Consider the following 13,729-nt stretch of genomic DNA (forward strand, 5'->3'; position numbering starts at 1 on the left):
TGTCAACTTCATGGATTTATAGTGTTGCGATGCTTGGATAAATTGTAATGTGATCTTAAATGAAGAATTGCTCAAGGCATTCCTATCACATCTTATTACCATCATTATATCATAAATATTAGAACACCTGCCATGTTAATACAATGAGAGATATTTGTGTCTCATAAATGAAATATTATGTCAATTGTTATTGTATAATTGTATCGAATAGTGTACTAAATAATTATTATGCGAACTGCTCTGCTAGAATACTCATAGCCGGCAATATAGGTATACGAGGCTACATGAACGTCTAAAGTTGAACGCGGTAGCATAACGTGATGGCAATAATTCAGCGACGTTTCCCGCGAGACAGGTATAAGCGATTCGGCTTGGTTCGGTCGCGGAACCATGCCGGATGCAACGAGCGCTGACAATGTATCTATAAAACCGTCGTCGTAGCCGCGATCTTCGTTATTCTCGCGCTATTTTCGCCGGCGTGGCGCGACGCGACTCGGCTTCCGGCGACGAGCGTCGGTGAATCAGCGGGCAGAGGAGTGGAAACTTGCACGCGTAGACCAAGGGGAGAAGGGAACGCGTGGGCGTGCTTTTATTATCGTGTCATCCCGTAAGTGCAGCCAATCCTCTCTCGCTCGTTTGGTATCTTTTCGCCGTTCGCTTTTTTATATCCATTTCCCCCTTTCAATGGTGAAGAGCCACGCTGCAAGCGACCGATAAGCTTCCCTGACAAGTAGACCCCGATCGCTCTTCGTTGTCGAATCGACACGGATTTGCATAATAGTTACGAACTTAATCAAGTTATGTAATGCGTAATTCTAATACAAGTGATAAGTATTTTTATGACAGTAGAATTTCAAACAGTTTGAAACCTGTTAACTTTTCTGATTGTCAATATTAACACTGTACAATATTAACAGAAAATAATGTGTTAAAAAAGAATTTAATAACACGAGGAATTAAAGAGACAAATTATGAAAGATAGTGATAATAAACGGCGGGAGGCAACGCGTTAGGATCATCCAATAATCGCATTGCGAAACCTCGGGATTAGACCGTATTTCACGGGGAGATCGTAATGAGCTTCTGGCTTCCCGTAGCTCGGTAAGCTCCGGACCGCGGTAGATACGGCAAGTTTTTAATTAACACGTTAATGCACTCGTCAGAGAGCATTGCGAGAGACACGACGCGTTCGGACTCGTAATTTCGAGCGCGTCAACGTTCCGTCGTAAAAGTTGCCGCCACCGCGTCGCGCCTGTAACGGGGCGAATAATTCTAGATAGAGACAACGCTGAAAAAGAAGCCGTCAGAGGTTTATGGTGTAACAACACCGGGGGTACGCGATTATTAAAGTTATCATCGTTGTTCATTCGACGCGGCCTTAATTATATTTCTGCCTATTATGGACCATAGAAATACGCTGAGTGTCAAATACGTCGTACGCGTCGCGAGATATGAACAGCACAAATTTTTGTTCCTGTTTCAGTCGACCGAACCGTATTAGAGATTTAGAGTAAATTTATCATAGATCTCGCTCTCTTTTCTAAATCCGCGCAACGAGAGAATGTCTTAATTATTCGTCATTAAGGACAAACTGGACGCGGTGTCAGGTGAATCGTGCAGCAAGTTTCACGTTTAATTGGCGTCGCTCGAGAATAGCGTGCATTACGCAAGCTTGCGCACCGCAACAAAAAGGGAAAAGAGAAAAATGCACCACGGAACACCGTGAGACGAGGAGTGAAATACGGTTGTTGCGAGACTGCGACGGATATCGATGCGACGATTTCCATGGAGAGTTACCCACCGTGAAAAGTGAAGACGAACGAGAGGGAAGAAAAGCGAAAGTAGGGAAAAACGAGCGGACGAACAGGAGGGAGAAGGAGAGTCGCGCTCCGCTCGAAGAGAGGCGGCCGGCAGTTTAATTTTATAAATAGCGGCTGCCGGGAACGGACGCTCGTAGTTAATAAGCCCCTACTTTGAACTTGCCACGAAACACGAACCGGTGATCGTTCATATCTAGCGAATGGATCGATCCGACGTTCGTGCGATGACTATTACTAATCGTAGCAATTAATGATCGCGATCCATTTTCCGACGCCACGTTGCATTGCTTTAACGCGGAAACAATGCCGCGTGCATTAGCGGATCCGGTGGAAAATGAACAGTAATGGAGCTACAAGTGCTCACTCGCCTGAATTCGGCTTCCGTATGAACACTTCATCATTATTGTACAATGACGCGAGATTGAATTGGAAAATGGTAACGAAATTATCCAATAGCACAGTTCCAGAAAATCGATATGGTAGTTGGAGTCTGACTATGGCTGACGCGTTCTACTAGGGTCCAGGCTACTCACGGTCCAGTCGGAAACGAGAGCGCCGTTTAGATCCAATTGCAAAACCTGCCTTCAATTTTCCCATCCCTCCCCTTTCTCATCCTAGGGGACGATCGCATGTAAAAGCCCGAAGTGCGACCGGACCCCGCGTCCCGTCGCGCCACGGAAGAGGCTAATCTCGAGAAGTTGAATTTTTCAGACATCGATTTAAAGAGAGTTCGTGTTCGGATCCTGGAAAGTCGGTTACGAGAAGTTTCCGTAACGTGCCGGGCGAGAATCCACTAACCGTGGGATGGGTGGAGGATTTTCACTTTACGATTCTCTCACCTAATCCGCCTAAAGGTCGCTCGTAAGCGAAGACCGGCTACGACGATTTGCTGTTTTCTCCCTACGTATCAACGGTGACTCTGCTTCTCTCTTTTTCTCTGTTTCACGTGGCCGCGAACGAGAGATCGTACGGGAACTGTCGTGGCCGAGGTCGCGACATTTTCGCTCGCTTTTATTGCATCGTAATTGCGGAATTGTCTTGGCGAAAGGGTCGCGCGCGAATGGAGACTCGCGCCGCGGGTTCCGCCCGTTTCCGACCCTTTTACGTCCCCGCGTTTTACGCGAGCGTCGCTTAATGAAACGTCGTTCGACGCACCGTTTCGTATACCCTTTGCCCGCGAAATGTATCAATTTCGTTGATGATACGCCACCGTACACCATCGAAAATGTCACGCGCTTTCCCTGCTCTTTGATGTGGAATCGGATCGCGATAATAACCAAGCTGGGCTGGGATTCGATTTAGGGTCTAATTGATAGTAGCGGATAACGAAATTGCACGTCTCTCGACGTATCGGTAACGCAAAGTCTCTGAAAATCATTTTCAAAGTTTATGAATTAAAATGAATTTCAAACAAAGTACGAGTATAGTTCTTTAAATATTTTCCCATTTCCTCGTTCCATAAATTAAAAAATGATAGCTCTTTTTTTAAGGGAGAAATGATTTTCGGTATTTACAAGCAGACCACAAAGTTCCTAAAAAAAAAGAGGGAATAAGGAAAGTCGGCCGCTTTAGCAGCAGAATTACATTTTTTCCATGGCGCGACAATTTCTCATTCTCGTCGACACGCCCGAGAACGTACTAATTAAAATTCTTCCGCGAAGAAAGGGCCGCGCGCGAAAGCACTTGCTGAATAAAACAGAAAGACGAAAAGAGAAGGAAAATGAAAAGCTGGATACACATCCGAGCAGAAAACCGGAGGTCGTAACCCGGAAACCGTGTCGACGAATGGGTATATACCTGTTTTCTGTCTCCTGGAGATGAATACGTGTTACTGGCAAATAGCGATAGTCGAGTTTGAGTGGATGGAACAGCTTAATGATCTTAATGAACTCGGGCGTCGTTATTACGATCATTATCTGATATTGCAAATAAAATGTATTCAAAATTTGATTCAAGACCGTAGATAAGACTCACTTCGCGTTAATTTTAAATAAATACCTGAATTTCATCAGGAAAACCGTTTAAGAAAATGCAGGAAGGAGATACGAGCTTGGTCAGGCTTGCAAACAAAGTTAACGCGGTATTCCACTTTTTTGTTTACTTTCGAAGCAACTTTCACTGTAACACCTCTAGAGAAAAGTTTCGACCGATGATTGGAATCGCGCGAGGGCGATCGGTGGGCGCCGTACGTTCACCTGCACCTGCTCGCAACGACGGAGTTTTCCAGCATTGAATTAACTCGAAACAATATATCGCTGGGCATTGTGTACCGACTCGGCGTTGAGCTTCCGCGCTCGGCTACTTCATTTATCAAGTTAAACAATGGACCCTGGTCTCCCTCCCGGCTATCAGCCCTCTTTCGAGCTTTCCACGGAAAATCTCTTTCGCCGCCCTCACCCTTCGCTCGAAACCAACCCCTAACGTTTCTTTTTCTTCTCGTTTTTCCTCTCTCTCTCTCTCTTTCTCTGGTTCGTGGCCGAGCGTGAGATTTTCCGTGAGAGAACACGCCAGTCGGCCGGAGGAAACGTTTTATCGCGGCTCATCCCATCCCCCGCGTCGACGATCTCTCGCGGAGGATAATCAAAACTGCCGCGCCGGTGATCTTATTGGGGGAAACTCCAGGCGTCGTTTCATGAAATTCTAACTCAATTTCCGTCGATGCCCGGCCCTGTTCAACGTTATCGCGGTCTAATCGCCGCGAAAACGAACCGCTCCGGCCCGGACGTGAAACGCTACGTAAAGTTGGATGTAAAACTATTTTCCGAGAGAGCATCGGGATCTTCGGAGGAGAATTCGGTGGAATTGCCCGAGTTCGTTTTACGATCGGCAACTCGCCTGGTACATACATACTTACATAGCGTGCTGGACGGGTAATAAGACAATGGAGACAAACGTAATACGTCTTTCACGATCTCGAACGTTACAATTGTGAAGATTGTTACCGGTACTGAACGCTTTTTAGTACAATGAAAATTGGCAACGAGTTGGAACGAAATCACACAGAATACTGGGCTCCGGAAGGTGATTAATCACGATAAGGAAAAGAACGGGACGAATTATAGTGGATTCCAGCTCTATTTCTTGAACAAAGAACAACCGGATCAAAGGAACGTATAAACACCTCGGCGAGATGCCGGATAACGAAGCGGAAGAAGCAAGGCGACTTTATCCCCGTGTCCCATTATTTCTCAATGAAGTACGCGACCGTGGTAGGTGAATATACGTTTAGAAGGTGTTCTTTGGAGGCGAGCCAGGGTGGTGTATCGATAGACTCATTGAATCGGGCCACGTTCAATTAAACGCGAGCTAACGAAGCGTGGGATTAGAATGGAAGGTGTAACGCGATAACACGCGCGACGGAATCGCGCGGAATTTAGGAGTTTAATCCGGCCACCGGCGATGTGATTTAACGGTCGATGAAGCTCTTGTTTATCGCGGCCCGAGTTCGCCAAAGACTTTTTCCTTTACGGCGAAATTTTGGGTGGGACGAACGGAGGTCATTCCATTTTCTCTCGGCGAATCACGAAGAAGCTAAAGGCGATTCTCCTCGGCGGAATGATTCTAGATGCGAGTTTCAAGTGACACCCGTTTTACGTTCCACGAATCCTCCTTCAAGAGAGAGAAAAAAAAAAACTTAACGCGTTGAAATCAGCGGAAAATGGACTGCGTGGCCGTCTCGTTTCCGGCTTTGCTGCAACGCTGGTCTTATCGGGAGCGTCCACACAGCCTTTCTTTCGTCCGCTGTTTAAAGAAAAACACCGTGGAATTATGTTCCTTAATCTTTCCAGCTCGTAGCGCCTAGCGCCCGTTGTCTTTTTGTCTGACCCAAGTAGTGTTTATCTACTTGTTTTTCGCGAGTATTAAAACCTGGCCACTCGACGAATGCTCGCAGCCTTCTAAAGAGGATTAATCTTAATTGTTCCATATCAACTGCTGGAAGTACGATTTCGCCGTCGACAAAGTGAAAATTTTTTTTTATATCACCCTGTTTCTCGAAAGGAAGAAAAAAGATGAACGAGACAGTAGAGTTAGCGAAAAAAAAGACGAAATTGGAAATGTGGCTCCGGAAGAAGATAAAACTCGATGTATGTGAATCGGGAAAGCGCCACGGGGCGGGAAAGAGATTTTCCTGGGGGTGCGAGAGAAGGATTACGGGCCAGATTTTGTAGCGGGGCCAGCAGCCTGCAGCCAGCAGCCGCTATCGGGCCGAGATTTCTTCGGGAACGGGTAGAAGATCGTCCTCCGGACTGGTTCTCCGAGGCTCTAATCTTGCCGTTAGTATAAACTACGCTTCTCGTCGCACCTCGAACGACGCCCTCGTTAACCGTGAAAGCGGTCGTTGTTGCCGACCCTCTTTCGAATTTCTATTCGCCCGATTAGGAAGTCGGGAGGAACGGTCTCTCCGTTCCAGCCAGGTCTTCGCATCTCGGTTATATCTACGTCGAGCACGCTCTTGTTTCGTCGTTAACCGGGGGATAAACTCCCGGGAAAATAATTAAAACGATCGGTCAAAGAACGTCTTCCCTCGTTGGGGGCTAATGTTTACGGCGAAAACACTGACAATGAGCCCCGCCTTATCGTCATTCTTCCGGAGAAGAGCTTTTAACCTCTCCTTGTACGAGTCACGAAAAAATAACAAATCTCCTATCTCTGTATTCTCGTTTTTATTGCAATTAAACACAAGATACTGATTTTTGTAATTATACAAATTCAATAATTTGTATCCTTGGAATGACTAAACGTTCCTAGAACTCGACTGAATTGAGAGAGCCCTTTTTTCAATTAGAGCAGGTAGTTTTAGAAGAAAAGAGGCAGAAGAAGCTCGGTAGAAGGGAAAGGGTACGACGGTGATCGAACAGGACGTGGAAACTCGCCGGATCGGCCCTTATCGCTCCGAAGGGAACCTCTCGGCCAAATCGCTCGATAAAAACCCCATCGAGCAGTTTATTTTTTCGTTCGCCTTTGTCTCGATTTAAAACTGTCCCTATCCGGGCACCCGCGGGTCCCATTATACCGGTCGATTCCTCTCTTACTTTCGCCTGCGGTAATTTATTGAATTATTTGGCGCCGGACAGAAAAAAGGCGCCGCCAAAGCGCCCGGGAATTCCTACGGTTCTCCTCCCTCGGCACGGCTAGGCTGTTTGTAATCGCGAATGAAAGACTACCTCTCGCGGAGTAAAAGAAACCTTTTATCGGTTGAGCTCCGCGAGTCTTCAAGGTGAAATATTTCACCTTGAATTATCGAGGTCGTAGGCTCCCCCTCCAGTTTATCGAGCTTGCAACCGTTTAAACCTTAATGCGAGCTAAAATATATATTCATCCCCCGCCGTGAACTTTTTCACTTCGCCGAGATTGCGATGATTTAAATTTTTCTCGCTCGGGAAAAATTAACGAGCGAGGGGTGTACGAAAAATAAAGGCAAACCGGGATGATCTCGATTGTTTCCCTCGAGTCTTTTAAACGCGCAACCCGTCCCATTATTTTCGTCGTCAAGATCTCATTGTTGTCATCGTTCGGATTGCATTGTACGCGCCGATGAAATGAGTTCCCGTTCGAGTGGTTCCCATTACTATGCGTACATCCCTGTTTTCTTCAATTGTGTTCCTCGTTACTCCGAACGTGATGTTACGAAACTTGTATTTGTACAGATCAAGGACGGGGACGCGTTCGACGAGTTTCGGGGCGGTGATAAAACACGCGAGAGGAATAAAGGGAAGAGGCACTTACGAGAGGCGAGTGGCTCGATTTAGCAAAGTGATGGGTGAGACACAGGATCCGACCCCCGGTACAAGGGTAGAAAAGTTGCCGCCGATTGTTTTACGGGATAACGTTACGTTTTCGTTCTCATCGAGCCGTATTAGTTGAAAAATCGAGCGTAACAACGGAGTAAGCAGCTGTCGTGAGTCGCGACGACGAAGAAGGGAGCAAGGAGAAGGCGAGAGCCAAGGTAAAGTGCAGAGAGGGTACTCCCAGAACCGATAAAGTTCCTCGAGATAACTTCTCTGGGGACTAAATGGCTCCGGCTCGTACCGTGCCAAGCTAGCTTCCCAGCGGCGGCAACTTTTTCGAAAAACAACAAGAAGGAGGAGAACCAAGGAGCGTGTGTACGTTCGCGAAAAAGCCAGAGACCGCGTTAATCGAATCTGTCGGAAGCTTTTAAAGCACTCTCGACCGGCTAATTCGTTCGTAATGAACCGTCTTCTTTTTACTCTTACTTGCATTCATCGGTTAGCTGTACGTCTTTCATTTTTATGAACCAAGAAAATGGATAAATCATGTGAAAATTTTCGCTCGAATAAAACGTTTCCTCGTAACACAAGCCAGAATTCGTAGATTATTGCAGAATTGATTAAATCGCATAGGATGATATAGTGAGAGTTTTGTCAGGGATAGTGACTAATAAATTAGGCCAGAGATACTTGGCTTGCAATTAATGTAATCATCGGGATTTCGAATGGCGTATATCCGTGAGGGTAGACAAACGACAGGAAGCCACTACTGGGCTATTAGATCTTGGAAGAAAATACTCTGTCCCGGTGGCCTGATCGATCAGAGCAATCGTTCCGGCAAACGAAAGAGCGCCCGTTCCTCTTCCTGCTCCATTAAATCCAGTATCCAATTCTTTCCTCTGCCACGTACGGGTCTTATAGTGGTAGATCAACAACACGCCCCTCTCTTCCTCGATTCATAAACTATGAATACTCATGAGGCGTAGAATCTGACCGGCTCTCGAATCCTCGGACCCACCCCGACGATTCATATCCGTACGCCCGTTTTATTCTCCTCGAGAGAAAACATTCAGTCAGGTGAAACGATCAATATTTCAACAGACGTTTTACCGTTTACCGCGAGTCGGCCACGGAATGAAATTTTCACCGAATCTCTGGCCGAGAATGAATAGCTCCTCTACCGAACCTCGGGACACCCCTCTTTGCGCTCGCGATGAAAGAAAAATCGCGGTTGCGTGCGAAGATACACCCTCGAACCGGCGGCCCGGCGTGCCTCGAGAGCGTTAATAATAATGGGGAAAGTTCCGCGGAAAGCAGAAGGAGAATGTACATTCGTGCAGACTCCCACTCCCGGTCTCGTACCCCATGACAAATTACACCCCGGGGTTTTATTGTTGTTCTTCTTGCTTGTTGCCCGCGGTGGCGGCCGCTTCCTCTTTGAGACACGCTCTGCCTTCCACTCCGTTCCGCTTCTTTCCGCAGACTCCGAGGAGCTCCCGCCGCGTCGTAAACTCGCGTTCCCGTAACGTTTTTTTCTCCCCTGACCGCTCCGCGGGACTAATTAATATATACCGTCGTGTCTGCTCACCACTGGTTGCTCGCTGCCCAATTACGGCACGCTTTTTGCTAAGGACGTGCGTTTCATTTCCCTTTTCTTTTCTTGCTCATCTCTGGCTTTCAGCATTTATAAAATATTTATTCCTACTTCAATAACCGTTATAAGCAAAAGTGCTTGATAACTTTTGCAGAGGGAAACCGAGAACAAGGTCCGTCTCTGACACGGAACGATCACATAATCGTAAGGAAGCCCGGAAGCTTCCACGGGCAGGCAAAAGAAGTTCGATAATCCCGTTAAGGTGTCTTAGCCGGGTCATCTTCACGGGGTCTTCCTACCAAGATTGAACGCGGCTACGGAATATCGCGTTGTTTACCGCGAAGAATAAGCGTGCAACGAAACGAGCTTAGAAACTAGAGGCAGGTGGAGACCCGATAAAACACGCGGCGGAAGCGAAGCAGGAAGGAAGAATTCGAGAAAGAGTCGAACGGGAGAAACAAGTGTCTATATATCAAAGCGATCGAGTCGGGCGGTGTGCGGCATCAGCGTATTCCTCGGCTCTCATAAGAGGAAGAGTGCCGAGGAGAGCTTACGATATATTGACTGCTTATCGAAGCGTTCCCCTCCTCTTCCGAGGAATCTATTCTCTTCTTCGCGCGTGTCCAAACCACCCTCTCACAGCCGCCCTTCCAGAGGTTACCGGGAAGTAAAGTATTTCCGCTCACGAGGAAAGTTTGCCACCTCGCCGGCCAGTATATCTCCTTCTGACAAGCGGATACCCGCGGAAACGCGGCCGGTAAACAAGGAAAGGGAAGCGGTTGATCGCCAGGAAAAAAGAGAGAAGGTATAACGTGTAACGTGTAACCCTCGTATATCTCGAAAATTGGATTCGAGTCGAGAGATTCGTGTTCGTGATAAATTTTCGCGAGAAGATTCCTACTTCTTTCCTGCAGCCACGATTTCCTTGACCGAACTTCGACGCCGCTTGCATGAAAAACTGAATTCAGAACGAACACGATGGGCAACTCTAATCGGCTACAGTTTTCACAATGAATTGTTTTGAGTCAAGTGAAACGTGCCACGCGCCACGCCGGCAGTTATTTACATTGGGTACAATTGTTGAAGCCAAATGGTTTATGGACGAAAGAATATTAAGAAAAGGGTGCTGAAAGGGAAAATTGTTATGGCCTTTCTTCTGCACCTTTGATTTCCTTTCTCGACTTTTTTTAAGGGAAGCAATTAAAGCGCTTGTCCATCGTAATTTCAATCCTCACCCCTCGGTCTGGTGAAAGAGTGTAAAAGCTCGTTCCTTCCCTACCGTTTAATTTATCTGGTCACCTGTTCGCTCCGACGAGCGCAACAGAGTCTGTCGCTCTCTCCTTCGACACAAAAGTCATTTCAAATTACAAGCGTAATAAAGAAGGTAATATTTCAACCGGGATAAGTTTTCACTTCAGAAAGACAATTGAAAAAAGTTATGATTGAAAAAGTCGTTGCAAAATTCGAACCAAACGACTTCTTGCTGTGTGTGCAGAGAATTTCTAAAAGCTTTTTCAGCCAGAAAAGCAGCGCCGTACGAGTTTCCATTACGACAGAGTTAAGAGAGAGAGAGAAAGTGAATCCGTGACCTCGGTTCTCCTAGGTCTGGGCTTTCTAACGAAATTTCCAGGCGCGAGGAATTAATTACTCTGACGAACTTCCCTGTCTTTGAGGGCTTAATGGCTGTGCCAAATGTCGAAGTGGTTAGGACAAAAACTGTTTCTTTCCGTACCTTTCCCTAATTGCTACTGGTTATTGATTCGATTTATCAACTCCCACGTTCTCGTGGTTACAAAAATTCTAAATTGCTTGGTTCGTCTCCTACAGAATATCGATCTCCTCAAGAATCTCCGGTTGTTTTCGAAAATACATGATGAGAGTGGGTCCCTTCCGATATCAACATGTGTATTAAATATTAAACATATTCTAACTCGATAGCTTCCCTTTATCTACCTACAAATTTTAATCGTGAATTTTTCATGAACGCAACTGCTTGAGAAGCGAACCTCGTCAACGACGAACTACCGAGGCTATCAGAACCGAATCTATCCTATAAAAAGTGGAAGGAAAAGCGGATAGAGCAAGGGGATAGAGCCGTCTGAACATTTCGGACAAAGAAGCGTGCACGATCTTTCAACATCGTTTCACGGCGTGCCCCAGACGGCCTCCAAAGTAAAGGCCAGCGAGCGGATAAGCCTTCTTTCTCCTACAATTTTCGCGGCCGTTCCCTTGGAAATCCCTAGAAAATACACGCTCGCGTACTTTTATCACGACCGCCGCGTGACGAGAGGTCCCGCGCTCCTTTGTCGCGTTCGTAAGCCCCAGTCTACGTTTGAGTTTCGAGGCGCGCGCGCGACTTTTCGAGCAGACGCAAACAAAATTGCGACTCCTGTTTCCGACGTCGTCGTCGGACGGCTGGCACTTTATAAAATTGGAAGGAATTTCAGTCGAATTCAGACGCTGACCCGACGACTGGTCTCCGCCTGGAAATTGAAGCGCACACTTCCCTTCATGCCTTCTTCCAAGTGCTTATTGTCTATCAAAACCCTGACAATATTCCATCGGAGACTATCTCAATTGAAAAAGTATAGTAAATCATACAATTTTAACCATATATAATAATCGAATGTAAAAATATAAACAATTTTTATCAGCAATGTTCAATTTCAATCATCATTCAAACATCGGAGATCGTCATTTGTTCATTCATATTCTTAGAACAGCTTATTCGATTATACCTCACGATACGTGTTAAGATTTATTTATGCGGATATTTGCTGCTACCTGTGACCACTTCGCACCACGCCACGCCACTCGACGGCGTGGAAATTCGCGCACGAAACAAATCGTCCTTTTTAGGAGTCTCGTTAAAGGCTCGCACGAACCCACGTATAATGGAAGAAGAGAAGTTTCGTGGTTTGCTCCAACTTTCTCCCCTAGGCCCAGTCGAGTTCGTCTGCGTAGACACAAAGACGAAAAGCAGATCGCTGAGAAAGTCGCGAGGAGGGAAGAGGACGACGGGCAACCGAGAGAAAAAGGAGGACGTCTCGTTACAGAACCAACCGTCGGAGAATATTCTTTTGTCTCGGTCTCGAGCTTCGTTAAAATTAAATATCGATTTTGCTCCCAGGGTATTTCGAGCCTCCGCAATCCCTAGCTTTTTCTTTCGTCGTTCGAAAATCTGACGACACGTGGATAGGCACGGAGAAAATACATTTTCCTCGGGAAACGAGCAATAGGAATCGATGCGCAACGACTGGGAGAAATCGATGGACGATGAACGTCAGAATTCGACCAAGTAATATACGGCTGACCTAAAAACCATTCGCGGATGAATACACGGTGAAATATTAAACGTACGTTCCAATTTTTACCACTTTTCCCGGAGCGGAGCCAGAAAACGATGCGAGACGATGCAGTATACGCGGCTTTTGTCCCGACTATGTTTCCCCTGCACTGCATCAGATCAAGAAGATGCGCGAGGTCGGATCAGGCGAGATAAGAGGTACTACGAGACGAGTATCTTCGATGGATCGAAGCTAGATGCTGCGCGGTAATTAATCATCGCTTGACACGATTCACAATCGGATGCCATTCAATTTGTATACAATTAGATCTCCTTAGTATTTCATACAGGCAATAAATACTTAAGTACATGCGATCCTTTCTTGCATCTTTGGAATCGCTTTTACAAGTAGCATTTTACAAGATATATCTTTGAAATGTGCACGAAAAGTATAAAGTCTTTGACATCTGTGCAAAACGGGAAGGTCGCACAGCGGCAGTTTTCGTTAGCCGTGCACGAAATTAATAAACAATGTCGGTCCACTTTATTGCTGGCTTTTCACGAATCACGCGGACAAAGCAGGTTCCCGTGTAATATCCACCCCTCGGCACGGCTTAACCCCCAAGGCGACACGAGGGGCGAAACTTTCTACGAAACCCTGCCGCGTTTTCCTCACGCGCCGACCTACGCCACTCGAGCGGGTGGTGGTGAATCTATTGACCCCAGCGCTTGGAGAAAGGCACAAACAAAGAGAGGGCAACCTTAATAATTTACCTGGGCGAAACGCGGCGTTTTGTAAAATTAGTTTTGTTGCGCCATTTGACGTTCGCTCTCGGCGCCAGACTGCTCGAACCTGGCGCGTGTCGCGTTTCCCCTTTCCTCACAAAATGTCCCTTTCCCAGGGAAACGCGAGCATCTCTAATTTCAGGGTTAGTTAAGGTCCCGAGGTGATTCCGTCTCGCGAGATACAACGCGTTTTCGTTGTGTATCTACCCCCCGTGAGAGGGAGAAAATCACCCTTACTAAGTTTCATTGGGAAACTGCGACTTCCCTCGTTATCTGTCTTACGTACGATGCTGCATTCAAAGTTTGATCAAACGCGATGCATTTAACTTAGAATTCGGCGTCTGACTGTTACTAAAATGTTTAAGGATGAATTGGCTATACAGTCAATCCCAAAAGTTTATGTACCTTAGAAAAACGCATTTCCTATAATTAAAAAGAAATCAGACGTCGGAAGAACAATGCTAATAATAAATAGCTACGTGCTAAAAAGTATAGAAGGAAATATCCACTTAAG

The 13,729-nt window shown here is 46.4% G+C and overlaps 1 protein-coding gene across 7 annotated transcripts in view; it reads right to left on the minus strand.

Moving 5' to 3' along the window:
• LOC108627214 (uncharacterized protein CG43867) overlaps positions 1-13,729 on the minus strand; it is an 83,790-nt gene that overhangs the window by 50,357 nt on the left and 19,704 nt on the right. The gene's annotated exons all lie outside the window — the stretch shown is intronic.

Source organism: Ceratina calcarata, unplaced genomic scaffold, assembly GCF_001652005.2.
Source record: "Ceratina calcarata isolate Rehan_Ccalc_2016 unplaced genomic scaffold, ASM165200v1 scaffold449.2, whole genome shotgun sequence".
NCBI classification, from domain to species: domain Eukaryota; kingdom Metazoa; phylum Arthropoda; class Insecta; order Hymenoptera; family Apidae; genus Ceratina; species Ceratina calcarata.